Below are 15,342 nucleotides of genomic sequence, written 5' to 3'. Positions count from 1 at the left end.
TTTTACATGGGACAGAATGGTTTTAAAATTTGAAGACATCTTTTGGTTTATTTAATTCAAATCTTTATTTTGCAGATGAGGAAACAGCAACCCAGAGAGGAGAAGTAACCCACACTAGATCATTTCGTGAAGGAGCAAGGCTGAAGACCCAGACCTGGACTTTCTTAGGCAAGTAAATTCTGATTATATCATGGAGGCTTCCTTTGAGAAGTCTGCCCCTTTTCACTGTGAGATGGTGTCATTAACACAATGAAGCTTCTAGTTCTCTCCTAAGCAGCCAGCAATCATTTATTATACACTGGATACTATATTGGCATTTGAGATGATACAAGGGAATAAAATGGGGCAATTAGCTTTAGTGATTTGGTGGTCTCAGCTTACGGATATTCCAAGCTCCTTTGAAACATATGCCGAAAAATGTTTATACAAAATTTCCATACATTGCAAAGGGTCCATAGGACCCTCCCCGCAAGTCCTTGACCTCCAGGTTAAGAACTCCTGCCTAGAAAAGGCCAATCCCAGCACCAGTGCCAGTGTTAGAATTGCGTAGCACCAGCTACTGTCTTATTTATGGGTCTAGTGATTAAAGGCTGCTTGTGTTTCAATGAAGGGGCTGCTTGTGTTTCGACATCCTTCATCTTTTATTTAAATGGAGCAGCATCTTATCCTTGAAGACCTTTGGTACAAGAGAGGAATATATGTTCTAATAAGCATTTAATTAACCAGATCAGACAAATTCAGAGAAAAATATGGTAAAATGAAAACATTATTTTCAAAAAATATTAACAATTAAAATGAAGATACCTAATGTTTATAATAGAACATTAATTTTCTTTCTGGTTCCTTTATTTTTAATAAAGAAAGAAAAGGAAATAGAATTACAAAAAAACACCTAGATACTACTAGCTGCCTGTCCACTTTTATTCAATTATAATGAGTGACCTGTAGTAAAAGTAACCTATCAGCCAAGGGTAGGGGACGTGGACAAAAAGAAATAGATTTCTCTTATGAATGATTGTTTCCTAATCCTTCCCCTTTTGCTACAGTGTTTTCGGAGATTTGTAACTCTGAAATGGTTGGCAATAGTTTCTTCATTTAAAAATATTTGTGAAAGCTCAATATTACCTTAACATTATTGATAACAAGCCTCGATTTTACTAATTCAAAAATACTTGTAGGATGCCTGGCATTTGTAAAACACTGTAAGGTATTCAAGAAAGAACAGGTGCCATTGAGGTTGCTGAAGCCTATTTGTCTCCTTTATGACAGCCACACCAAAATTGAATAAACATTCTGAAGAATAACCTCTCTAAAACTGGCTTTGAATTTAGTAACCAATAAAAGTCACATGCCCTGCCTTAAAAATGATCCCATTCTCTTTCATTCTTTGCCTGGTAGTCATAATCTAGCAACAGCATATTAGCATAGTGTGGTAATAATCATAATAGCTAGCATTCACTTAGCTCTTCCTATGTGTTATTCTAAATATTTTATACTCTTTAATCATCCCAGCATTTGCGTGAATTAAGTTATCTTATTCCTATTCTCCAGTTAGAGAAACTGAGGGTCAGAGTGATTGAGTAACTTGGCCAGGGTCACAAAATTAGTAAGAATAGAGTTGGGATGCAAACCCAGACAGGACCAGAGCCCAAGCTTGTAACCACTTCACTATAACACCTGTCAGCAGGATTCCCAGCCAGCTCTCCACATGGCCTCATGAGCCTGAGTTTGTTCATCTTCAAAACAGGGATAATTTAAGTTAGGCATCTAGCCATTGCCTACCACACTGGTACTGAAAACTGCTGTTTCTGCCAGGGGTTGGGGGGCAGTGGTGCAAGCCTATATTCCTACCTATTTGGGAAGCTGAAGTCAGGAGGATCACTTGACTCCAGGAGTTTCAGATCAGCCTGGACAACATAGGAAACTCAATCCCAAAAAAAAAAAAAAAAAAGTTTCTGTTCCCTGCAAACAGTTCACATTATAAGATTCTACCATTTCTAAGGACGATATCTGTATTTGCTTCCTAGGGCTCTTGTAAAAAATCACCACAGATTTTGCAGCTTAAAACAACAGAAGTTTGCTCTCTGATTGTCCCAAAGGCTAGAAGTCTGCAATCAAAGTGTTGGCAGGGCTGTGCTCCCTCCAAGGGCTCTAGGGAGAATTCTTCCTCACCTCTTCCAGCTCTGGTGGCTTTGGGCGTATTTTTTTTTTTGGCTTGTGGCTACATAACTCTGATCTAGCCTCTGTCTTCTCAGGGCCTTCTCTGTGTCTCTCTTTTAAAAACACTTGTCCTTAGATTTAAGGCTAATCTGGGTAATACAGGATGCTCTTTTTTCAAGATCCTTAACTTAATTGAGCTACAAAGACTTCTTCCAAAAAGGTCATATTCACTGCTTCCAAGACATGGACATAGCTTTTGGGCAGCTAATATCTGACTTACTACAATATCCCAATATAAGTATTTTTATGTTTTGGAAGATTCCCTCTGGCATTCGTCCTGACAACAAGCCAGCTTTATTCAGAGGGAGTAAATCATTTTATCTCACCACTCCTCTGCTTTGCACTGGAAGCATGTAGGTAGCCATATGGCTGGGAGCAGGTGAAGGAGGATGAAGCCAACAGTAATATCTCCACACTGTTCTCAGGAGAATCAGAAATCCACTTGGCTAAATTGTCAGTGAGAGTTTTTTCTTTTAGTATATCATTGCAGTAACTCACTTCTAAGTATAAGATTATAAAATCTAAGTAATTTAGGTGCCTAAAGCAACATGTTTTGACTGAATACTCATGAATTTGACTATAAACTCCTACTTTCCCTTCTCACTTCCCCTCCGTCTCTGTCTCTGAAACCATCTGACCTGGAATACATCAGTATAACTAACCAAGCAGGGAAATGTCCCTTGATTCAGGGATTGGCAGAGAGAGCACCTTATCAATGCTATGCCTGTCTCTATGGCCTGATCCGCCTAGTTCTCCACTCTTTTCTTTTCCTTTTTTTTTTTTTTTTTTTCTTCTTTTTGAGACAGAGTCTTACCCTGTTGTCCAGGCTGAAGTGCAGTGGCATGACAACAGCTCACTGCAGCCTCAACATCCTGGGCTCAAGAGATCCTCCCACCTCAGCCCCTCAAAGTGTGGGGATTACCACGCCCAGCATCCACTCTTTTCTGTAAAAGCACTAATAACTGAGATACAGAAGCAGGTCAACTGAGGACAATGAAAGGGCAGCAAGCTAGATTACTACTGTCACAAAATCACATCTATGAAAGTTCAATGTTGTCAGTCACCAAAATAGGAAAAACACTGACCTCATTGCCACAGCTTTCCAGACAATGTAATAAGAAATAAAGAATAAGTAGAAGTGGGAAAGACAAATAAATACATTTTATAAAAAGTTGTATAAACATGTCTATTCAATGTTACCCAAAACAGTGCAAAGGAAAAGGACAATTAATGCTAGAAAACACTATTGGAAAGGTCTCGGCTAAGCAGCTCCTTATACAACCAGATTTGCTTCAGCAGAACTCTGAGAATGTGCTCCTGACAGATCAATACTGTAGTAACGCACCTTTTTCACCCTCAAATTATTCACTGGATAAAGGTCTTCAGTTGCTGAAGATTCATAAAATGTAATAACAGTAGGTAGGGAAGAGAAAAAGGCTTAATTTTTCATGGTCAGGCTTCTAGCTCTTAAGAAAAACAAAGGCCTTAGAAAAAAAAATCAAGCCTTTCCTAAGGCAGTTAAGCATATCATAGAATTCACAATTCCCTCAAGTACTGTAGAAGATTAAGCTATTAGAATTTCACCAATGCCAAGAGCATACCTAAATATATCAGCTCTCTTTTCAAGAAGGTTCTTGGGGGTTTGGCTCTTCCGAGTTTTCCCCTTCTATTTTGACAACCAAGAAGGGAACCCCAATTGGGACCTCACAATTATTATTTGAAGGCCTTTGCGGTTGCTTATTCACCTTTGTATGGTACATTGGTGTGATTTTGCTAGGCTGGTAATGCCCCATTCCAACTTGAGACTCTCATTGACTTTTAATAACTTTTTAAAAATATTGTTCAGAGCCGGGCGCGGTGGCTCAAGCCTGTAATCCCAGCACTTTGGGAGGCCGAGACGGGCGGATCACGAGGTCAGGAGATCGAGACCATCCTGGCTAACACGGTGAAACCCCGTCTCTACTAAAAATACAAAAAACTAGCCGGGCGAGGTGGCGGGCGCCTGTAGTCCCAGCTCAGGAGGCTGAGGCAGGAGAATGGCGCAAACCCGGGAGGCGGAGCTTGCAGTGAGCTGAGATCCGGCCACTGCACTCCAGCGCGGGCTACAGAGCAAGACTCCGTCTCAAAAAAAAAAAAAAAAAAAAAAAAATATTGTTCAGACTGTTTTAAAGTTTATTTTAAAATTTCAGTCCTTCATAATTTTTAGGGTTACTCATTGATTTCTTAAAATGTTTAATTGTGGTAAACTATTTGACATCCTAGCCATTTTTAAGAGTACAGTTAAGTGGCGTTAAGTATATTTACATTGTTCTTCAACCAATCTCTAGAACTGTCTCATCTTGCAAAACTGAAACTCTACACCCATTAAACAACAACTCTGTATTTCTGCATCTCCCCAGCCCCTGATAACCATCATTTTTCTGTTTCTATGGTTTGACTACTCTAGAAAACTCATGTAAGTGAAATCATACAGTTTTTGTGACTGGCTTATTTCTCTTCAACAAGAAAGGCTCATCCATGTTGCAGCATGTGCCAGAATTTCCTTCTATTCTAAAGCTGAATAATATTCCATTGTATGTATACACCACATCTTATGTTTCCATCCATTTGTCCATGGACATTTGGATTGCTTCCACCTTTTGACTATTGTGCATAATGCTTCTATGAATGTGGATACACTTTTAATGACTTAGAAAACAACTTTTAGTGGCTTTAATGCCATTGTTAATGTTGCAGTTTGTTCACTTTTTGCTTCTAAAAACAAGCTGGCAGCCCTTGGCAACAATATATTCGAAAGGAAAAAGCCATTCGGAAGCTATATATTTTCCCTTTTCCTTCTTTAGATAACAACAAAGTTTCTTTTCTTCTTGAATAACATAGTTATAAAGAAGCTCATCCTAAGAAATAACATTGTAGCTAAACCTTGACCTAGAAGCCATACTCTCCCTTCCAGTATTGCCAGAAATAAACAGGGATCCTTGTCCTGTTTCTATGTTAGGAAGTGAAAGGACATCAGGAGCAAGACAAGATAGACCATTCCCTTGTTACAAATTTATCTTCCTACTCCTAGTATTTACTCAGCATCAATGTATGTGGCACTCTTTTTATTTTCTAAATATGTATCTTCTTTTTGATAGCCACACAATATTGAGATTAATCTAATCTGAATTTAGTATTTTCTATATTATCATGAGAATTTTTGTTAAAGTCAAATTCCGAATTTTCTTTCCCAGCCAGAAGTTTCTCATTCATAAATTCCTCTGTAATCTATTAGAAGATGACCAAAAAAAGGACTGCCTTGAAATTGCAGTTACTCAACACATGTCATGTTGCACAATGACTTCAATTGATAGTTGGACTAGAAATACATGTGTTTTTGTTGTTGTTATTGTTGTTGTTGTTTTGCTTTTGTTAGTGTTAATACAAATGGAAGGCAATAAAATTGGTGCAGGCCAGGCCTGGTGGCTGACACCTGTAATCCCATCACTATGGGAAGTCAAGGTGGAAAGATTGCTTGAAGCCAGGAGTCCGAGACCAGCTTGGGCAACAAAGTACAAACTGGCCGCTACAAAACTGTTTTTTAAGGATTAGCCAGGCGTGATGGCATGCGCCAATAGTCCCAGCTACTTGGGAGGCTGAGGCAGGAGGATATCTTGAGCCCCGGAGTTCAAGGTTGCAATCACTGTGATCATGCCACTGCACTCCAGCCTAAGTGACAGAGCGAGGCCTTGTCTCAATAAATAAATACATAAATAAAATAAGGTGAGTTCAGGTAGCCACAAAACACTCTGTTCTTGTATATAACACAAAACACTGTATCAACAAAAACTTGACTAAACTGTTAGAGAGACTTTTTCCTTCTAGTAAATGATTTCAGTAAACTTCCAAGTATAAGATTATAAAATTTAATTAGAGTAACTTTGCTGCCTAAACCAATAATGTGCTTTGACTTACAATTGTTTGTTTCTTACTCTCTAGAGGGTCTATAAAATTATCCAACTAATGAATGTGCAGAGAAAGTTCCTTAATTGCCCTGTAGTTGTTCAATTTTCTTCCCTAGCTTTGATTCATCATAAACTTTTAAGTTGTTTTTTTCAGCTTTCTCTAAAAACTTGGACTCCAAATCCTCACCTCTAGTCTGACTTCTGGTATGCACTCTGCTGTCAACATGAGGAATTGGTTGCCAAAGGAAGGCTGGGGAGTATTCTAAGATGAAAAGGAAATTCTCCCCTAAAAGTTTAAAAAAGGATCGAATTTATAGTGGGGCACAGAAAACATTGGGGTCACCCACATAGAATGTAGAGCAAAATATCTGGAAACTGAGCAGCCAATAAAATGTGTTTATGTCTAATTCTTACACAGAAGCAATATGGGGTTTTGGCATTAATCAGATGAACTTAAACCACATTCATGTCTCTGATACAATAAGAAATTGCATGTCTTTGTATCTCTGTGAATCTAATTGTGCTCACATGAAGATGCAGCTTGTGATTAGGCCCCCGAGACAAGAGCCATCACATTGGTTGTGCAGTGCACAGCCCACACAATAGTGTGCGGTTAGGCCGGGCGCGGTAGCTCAAGCCTGTAATCCCAGCACTTTGGGAGGCCGAGACGGGCAGATCATGAGGTCAGGAGATCGAGACCATCCTGGCTAACACGGTGAAACCCCGTCTCTACTAAAAAATACAAAAAACTAGCCGGGCGAGGTGGCGGGCGCCTGTAGTCCCAGCTACTCGGGAGGCTGAGGCAGGAGAATGGCGTAAACCCGGGAGGCAGAGCTTGCAGTGAGCTGAGATCCGGCCACTGCACTCCAGCCTGGGCGGCAGAGCGAGACTCCGTCTCAAAAAAAAAAAAAAAAAAAAATAGTGTGCGGTGGCCCTGCCCAAAAAAAAATTGGACCATTTGTTTAGAGGTTCCAATACCTTTCAACTAGTGGCTTGCAATCATGGCTACATACACATGTGTATTTATTTATTTATTTTAAGGTACTAGGCAATTCAATTAGCGAACATAAATAAGGGGTAGTTTTTTCCCCATCAAATATACAAATCACTCCATTGTTGAAGTAACTGTTATATTCCACAAAGACTCTTTGAGTCTATAATTTCATGAAAACTTACAAGTGGTTTAAAGTTTTACCCATCCACAAGTAATGACAAGACACTGCAGTTGCTGTGAATATTACTATTACATCTAAAGAGCTAAAACCCATTCCACCTCTCCTTACTACATCACTCAAACAGGCTTAGAGACAATTATCAATTATCCTAGTTTTACACATGGAGAAACTGTGACACAAGAAGATTTTGGAATTTACCCAAAGACACAAATAAAATAAATAAATAGAAAGAGAGGAAAAGAGCTGCAATAGAATTCAAGTCTTCAAGTGTCCAGGTGTTCCCATCCTGGAATTTTTCCCATTAGAACCACTTTTCTACCTACCAATCTTAAATTATTACTCACCTAGAGTAAGCACTTCTAAGAGCTATTTTAATAGGATTTAAAACTAATTCATAAGTCTTTCTTATTCACCTGCAAAGTCCATTAACTTTTAGCATTATAAGAAAGTTAAAGGCCGGGCGCGGTGGCTCAAGCCTGTAATCCCAGCACTTTGGGAGGCCGAGACGGGCGGATCACGAGGTCAGGAGATCGAGACCATCCTGGTTAATACAGTGAAACCCCGTCTCTACTAAAAAGTACAAAAAACTAGCCGGGCAAGGTGGCGGGCGCCTGTAGTCCCAGCTACTTGGGAGGCTGAGGCAGGAGAATGGCGTGAACCCGGGAGGTGGAGCTTGCAGTGAGCTGAGATCTGGCCTCTGCACTCCAGCCTGGGCGACAGAGTGAGACTCCGTCTCAAAAAAAAAAAAAAAAAAGAAAGTTAAAAAGCACTTGTTATATATTTTTTAAAAATTTAGCACCAGAACCCTTCTATGCTTCAAAAAATAAAAAAAATAAAAACAGATTGCAGTGAATTATCACAAAACAATCTGTCTAAAACTCACTGCCTGAAAGCAGACAATGAGAATTCAGAAGCACCTTTTATGATCCCCACATTGTGCTGTGGAAATATTAAGTAAGTTTGAGTGGGCTTCCTGCCCTCAACCAACTTACAACTGAATCCCTCAGTCAGCCAACAGGCCAGCTCACCAACCAGGCACTGGGGATAAAAAGATGAATGCTGTACATTCCCAGTACCCAAAGCCCTCATAGTCTTGTGGGGAAACAGACTGTGCATAACTAAAAATGTTGCTACAATGGTAACACATAAAAGAAAGTAATAATATTTTCCTTTGCAAGAGAGGGGTCTTCTGAGAATGTTTCAAAGAAGAAAGGACATAGAAGATAAGCCTTAAAATAACTTCTTTAAGTAATAGCTTAAAATAGGAGTTTATCTAGCAGAGAAGGGGCACAAGAAAACTTCAAGAAAAGAAAAGAGCATGAATGAAAACACAGAAGCTTTAGAATGAATGGCATTTAGCAGGAGAGTTGAGAGATTTAACTGGAGAGGTGAAGAAATGAAACTGTGAAGGGCCTTAAACGAAGACTTTATTTCATAGGAAATGGAGAGCCATTAAAGGCTTTCAAGAAGAGAAATGAGGCCGGGCGCGGTGGCTCACGCCTGTAATCCCTGCACTTTGGGAGGCCGAGGCGGGCGGATCACGAGGTCAATAGATCGAGACCATCCTGGCTAACACGGTGAAACCCCGTCTCTACTAAAATACAAAAAATTAGCCGGGCGCGGTGGCGGGCGCCTGTAGTCCCAGCTACTCGGGAGGCTGAGGCAGGAGAATGGCGCGAACCCGGGAGGCGGAGCTTGCAGTGAGCCGAGATCGCTCCATTGCACTCCAGCCTGGGCGACAGAGTGAAGACTCCGCCTCAAAAAAAAAAAAAAAAAAAAAAAAAAAAAAAAAAAGAAGAGAAATGAATCTGTTAAGTTTGGACGGTTAATTCTAGCAGCAGTTTAGAAGATTATAAGGTAAAAAAGAGACAAGTAGTTAGGCTATTTCATTAGTGCAAGCAACAGATGGAGAGAGTCCACAGCACTATCCAACAAAATATTCTGCAATGTTGAAAATATTCTATATCTCTGCTCTCCAATATGGTAGTCACTAGCCATATGTGGCTATTAAACACTAGACATTTAAATTGTCATGTGTGACTAGTGGCTGCCATATTGGGCAGTATAGAGACATCTTAGAGAAGCTAACACTTAAGCCTTAAAGTAGGATTTTTCCAACTGCAGGTTGCAATTAGTAGGTTAAGAAATCAATGTAGTAAATCACAATCAGGATGTTTTTAATGAAAGAAGAGAATAACAAAATAAGGTAGAATTAACTAGAATAGAAAAGAATAAATAAATATAATGAAACAGAATAGAATAAAAAATATCAGCATGCCCTGCAAAGTATTCTTTTGAGAGATGTTCGTTTCAGTTATATGACTCTCTCTCTCTCTCTCTCTCTGTGTGTGTGTGTGTGTGTGTGTGTGTGTGTGTGTGTGTGTGTGTACACCATGGATCACAATGTAAGATGTATTTTTCCTCTCTGTTGTGTTTAACAAATTTTAAAAACCAGTGTCTTATACAAGGATATTACTCATCTATGTACATAGTGGGAAAAGTTTTCCAGATAGGAAATAAAACATCAGCAAAGTTCACTGGAGTTTAGAATAGGGATAAATCTGGACCTTAGAAGGTTTTCCTAATTAATCTTTTCTCTTTTGGATAGACTTCATTGTTTAGGCAGTTGTAGATTTACAGCAAAATCAAGAAGACAATACAGGGAGTTCCCATATACTCTACATCCAGTGTCCCCTTTAAAATCTTACATTACTGTAACATATTCATTATAATTAATGAACCAATATTGATACATTACTATTAACTAAAGTTCTTACTTTACTCATGTGTCCTTAGTTATTACTTAATGTCCCTTTTCAGGGACATTTAATGTTTCAGGATTCTATCTGGGATATCACATTACAATTAGTCATAATGCCTCCTTTAGCCTCCTTCAGCTATAACAATTTTTCACATTTTGCTTGTTTTTGATGACCTTGGGGGTTTTGGGGAGTACTGGTCGGGTATCTTGTAGAATGCCCCTCTATTGCAATTTGTCTGATACCTTTCTTTAGGTATCAGACATTAGGCTTTAGGTATTAGATTAGGCTGGAGCTATGGGTTACTACGAAGAAGACTACAGAGGTAAAGTGTCTTTTTTGACTTCATATCATGAAGACCTATTATCAACATGATTAATAATGATCAATGTTGGCCTTGATCATCTGCCTGAAGCAGGGCTTATCGGTTTTCTCCACTGTAAAGTTACTCATTTTTATCCCCCTTTCCATACTGTGTTCTTTAGAAGGAAATCGCTGTATTCCTAATTTTTTAAATAAATGAATTACTTAGTTAAAGCAAGGCTTGTACTTGAGTAAGTCATATTAAGCTGTTTCCAAAGAAAGCTACTGTGAGTACAGAAAGAGTCTCTTTTTAGATACAGCATCTCTCTCTCTCTGAAACTGGCAGGACGCTTTTATCACTTCTCAGATTTTCAGGTTCCAAATATGAAGCACAAAAAAAAAAAAAAAAATGAAGCTGAGTGATTGATGTAGAGTTCCAAAGTGAGTTGAGAAGGAGTTAACCCAAAAATCAACTTTAGGCCCTTCAGACTATTTAGTCCCTTATTCTGATATTCTAGAAGTAAATTTAAACCAAAATGTACTAAGTCTATTTTCCCCAGGAGAATAGCTACCTTTAGAATAAGAAATTCCTTAATGAGAAAATCCAATAACTTGGGGTACTTTTTTTTTGGCAGGGGAGGGCTACGGATCACATCTTCTGCAATATTTCCAAGGTAAATGCCACTGTACCAAATCATCTGCTACACCTCTTTCATTGCAGTTACCTGACTTCCTACCAGTGCTGTTCCCCAAAACAGAAAACGACAACGAAGAGCTCCCTGAGCAAGCCCAGCCAATACTTTTCCTGCAAGCTCCCCTCAACAGTGTTCACATCCCATGACTCATACAGCAATGTTCATGTTACCACATGTGTTTTTTTTCTTAATTGTTACATTTATTCACTTTCTTCTGCATCCAAGCCAGAACAAAGTACTGCCCCTGCATAATATGAGTCATAAGTCTCAAATCTTCTCCCTCTCTGTCTGAAAGAGGAGGTATAACTTTTATCTCCTTCTCTACTGCACACAAATCTAATGAGAGGAAAATCATCACCCATTGATAAAAGAGTAGCAACAATCAGAAATAAGAAATAATCATTTTCTCTGCATTCCCAGCTATGAAATAACCTTTTAGTGGACTTCCAACACAGAAACATTCAGTCTACAGCAGGTATTATCACAGTCTCAGCGTGTCAGAGTCAAACTGTACCCAGGCCACTGTATCCCTGCCTGAAGACACATCACAGTCTGCCTAGGAGTGCCACTTTTGAATACACAATCTCATGAAAGATCTAAGAACATTTTTAAAGTCATCAAGTTTAGAGGAAGCTTAAAAAAAAAAAAAAGAATAAACTACTCTCTCCTTCTTCTTTTCCATATATCGAAAGTCATCTTTTCAAAAGCACATAACTGAAAACAGGAGATGCATGGTGTGCCTGAATAAAGTAAGCATTTCAAGTTATTGGTTTAGCTTTGCTGAGATGTAGCGCTAGGTCTCTAAGGAAGTGGATAGATTAAGATCACATTTCATTGTGAAAATTTAGAACTTTAAAATGTTTGCTGTCATATAGTTCTAGGTTATCTCTGGATAATTAATTTCACGGTATTTCTGTCATCTTATTTCCTCAAATGCAGCCTCTTTTTCTAGCTTTCTTCTTAGCATTTTTCCATGTCCTTTACTCCCACTTAGTGCTCATTCCTGGGCCCTTGATCACTGCATGTTTGTTACATGGTCCAGTTTGCTGCTTCCTGGAAGACCATCTCCTGCCTGTAATACCTCTGAGAATAAAGTCTTTCCAAAGCCATTAATATTCAGAAGGAGCCACATAGTAGTACTCAAAATGTATTCATTCAATGAATGAATGAATTCTCCTAACCACATTACTCATCAAATTGTCTAAAGTGGTTTTTTTCCTTTTAATCTTGTATATAGTCCCATAGGAGATAAGAAAGTTGACTCACAGAAGGTAGAAATATATTACCTAAGCAAATCTAGAACCTAAAAATAGGGTGCATTCTAACAATAGATTGTAGCAGATGGTTCACCAATAATAACCAACTCTCGCTCTTCTCACCTTCACATAATAAGAAATGACACACAAACTGTCTTTAAAATTGCTTATCATCAATAAGGGGAAAATGAATCAAAGAAAAGGAGACAATCAGTGCTTTCAAGAGACACTTCACATGTCAGTTCTAGCTACTTAGAGGGCTGAGATTGTGGAAAGTGGCAAAAAAAATTTTTTTAATCTTAACCGCTTAAATGGTTAGCAGTGCAAAAGTATATTTAAAACAGCCAGATTTAAAGTCATTGCAGATTTAGGGTATTTGTGATCAAGATCTTACCATGTATCCACTGTTGGTGTTATACAGGTTGGTGTGCTTTTTATCTGCTGTTTCTTTTATTCAGTGATTGATTGATTGATTTTTAGCAGTTTAAAACAATAGACATTAATTATCTTGAAGTTTCTATGGCTCAGGAATCTGGATACAGATTAGCTGGGTGCCTCTGGCTCAGAGTCTTTCTCAAGGCCATCATTAAGGTGTTGGCTAGGGCTACCCAAGCAAGGAATTCTAATTTTAATAGAGAACGCAATAGCCAGGAAATTAATCAATGCATTTCAAAAAAAAAATTAGAGTGTTTTGTTTTGTTTTGTTTTTGCCAGGATCTCACTACGTTTCTCAGGCTGGACTTGAAGTCCTAGGACAAAGGGATCCTTCCCCCAGCCTCAGCCTCTCTAGTATCTGAGACTATTGTCCTGCCCCACCAGGCCTAGCTTAATTAGTGCAGTTTGTTTGTTTGTTTGTTTGTTTGTTTGTTTGTTGAGACAGAATTTTTGCCCAGGCTGGAGTGCAATGGCGAGATCTCGACTCACTGCAGCCTTTGCCTCCCAGGTTCAAGTGAGTCTCCTGCCTCAGCCTCCCCAGCAACTGGGATTACAGGTGCCCACCACCATGCTCAGCTAATTTTTTGTATTTTTAGTAGAGACAGGGTTTCGCCATGTAAGCCAGGCTGGTCTCAAACTCCAGAACTCAGGTGATCCGCCTGCCTTGGCCTCCCAAAGTTTTGGGATTACAGGCGTGAGCCACCGAGCCCGGCAATTAGTGCAGTTGTAAAAGCCACAACAAGGCCAGGTGCAGTGGCTTATGCCTGTAATCCCAGCACTTTGAGAGGCAGAGGCGGGCAGATCACCTGAGGTCAGGAGTTCGAGACCAGCCTGGCCAACATTGTGAAACCCTATCTCTACTAAAAATACAAAAAAAAAAAAAAAAAAAAAAAATTAGCTAGGCATGATGGCGCATGCCTGTAATCCCAACTACTCAGGAGGCTGAGGCAGGAGAATCTCTTGAACCTGGGAGGTAGAAGTTGTAGTGAGCGAAGATTATGCCACTACATTCTAGCCTAAGTGATAGAGTGAGACTCTGTCTCAAAAACAAATAAATAAATTAATTAATTAAATAAATAATAAAAATCCATGACATATAGACAAAAGTTAATAATATTTCTAAATAAGCAATATTATCTCATTTGTAAAAGTGAAGAGTATTAAGAATATTTTAAACAAGTTCTCATTACACTGTTCATTCCAAAACAGTAATGCCCAAGGGAAGAGTAGAGGTACAGATTTTCTGAAATAATTGGGCTCCAAAGTCATTTCAACTCTACTCCAGAATGCAGCGTTATCACATGAACTTAACCCCTCCTCCTCTCAAACCCACCACAGCATTGCCCTAACTCAGAGGTTGAAGATAAAACAGTTAACCTATCCAACTAGCCCCTATAGCTCCTGCCCTCACTCTGGCCATTCCCACCTCTTCAGTGTCATCACACTCCCTGCTCCCTCGGTGGCCCCTCGAAACCAACCTACGTCTTCCCACCAACAACCTTTGCACATACTGTTCCCTCTGTCTTGGCTGTTCTCCCCACTTCACTGCCTATTCTATCTATTTGACTCATAATGATCCCTCGGACCTTATCTCAAAAGTTTCTTCCTCAGAGCTGTGCTTAGGTTTCCCACAGCCCCTTATACATGGTATTTTTCCTTTAGGGCACTTAAAGCCTGTATAAAAGAAGGCTTTCCACAGAGTCAGCCTTTTGCCCTTCCATCCCTTCTGCTGTGTGATGTACATAGCATTCTTAGAAGCAGAGATGGAGCATTGTCCTCACCTGACACCAAAACTGCTGGGCCCTTGATCTTGAACTTCCACCCTGCAGAACTGGGAAATAAATCTCTATTATCTATAAATTTCCCAGTCTAGGGTATTTTGTAATAACAGCACAAACAGACTAAGACACTCTCCTTCTGTCATTCATTTCCTCCAAGACCTAACCCTATTGACTTTTGCTGTTTCTGTGAAGCCAGAGCTGGGGGAAAGAACATTGGAGGTAACTTCTCACTGAAGTCCACCTACCAACTTAAATTTCATAATTTAAATTATTGAGGTAATTTAAATCAAATTATTTAGTTTTTACTCTGGCTTCTAGGAAAGACGGGAGGCTGACTTTTCATTCCATAAGAAAGTCAGAATGCTTCAGTTTTGTATTATCTATTTGTCTGGATTATCTTAGCCATTATTACAGATAATTGTGACCTGGTCACACAGGGGCTTTCCATTTTAAGTTTTTGTGAAAATGATGCTTGTCAAAATGGATCACTTCTTATGAGAGCCAAGCTGTATGAAAATCAACAATAGCTAACTGTATTCTACTTACGTTGATACTATGAGTGCTCTATAATTATTTTTTTAAGTTGGTTACCTGTTATTCATTCATCCACTCATTCCTTCAGCAAATACTTACTGATGACCATCTTTGTGCCATGCATTGTCCTAGCGTCCAGTATACAAAGATCAATGAGGGTTTCCCCATAGCCTAAGGAGTCCACAGTCTTACAGAACAAATGCATCTTGCTTATACTCAAAAGAAAAAAGAGACATTTTC

The 15,342-nt window shown here is 39.2% G+C and overlaps 1 protein-coding gene across 4 annotated transcripts in view; it reads left to right on the top strand.

The window, feature by feature from the left end:
• Nucleotides 1–15,342, top strand: part of LOC105488516 (serine palmitoyltransferase small subunit B) — a 35,221-nt gene that overhangs the window by 16,747 nt on the left and 3,132 nt on the right. For 2 of the 4 annotated variants that reach the window (XM_071091193.1, XM_071091192.1), the window contains exons 2-4: nucleotides 76–168; nucleotides 11,037–11,075; nucleotides 11,789–11,845. The gene's annotated coding sequence lies outside the window, so the exon portion shown is untranslated. The remainder of the gene's footprint in view (nucleotides 1–75; nucleotides 169–11,036; nucleotides 11,076–11,788; nucleotides 11,846–15,342) is intronic. The other 2 variants (XM_024794965.2, XM_071091194.1) reach the window with 2 other exon arrangements.

The sequence above is a fragment of the Macaca nemestrina genome, chromosome 2 (assembly GCF_043159975.1).
Source record: "Macaca nemestrina isolate mMacNem1 chromosome 2, mMacNem.hap1, whole genome shotgun sequence".
NCBI classification, from domain to species: Eukaryota; Metazoa; Chordata; class Mammalia; order Primates; family Cercopithecidae; genus Macaca; species Macaca nemestrina.
Note: the sequence above shows the minus strand (reverse complement) of the source record. Positions and strands in the feature narration are given on the sequence as shown.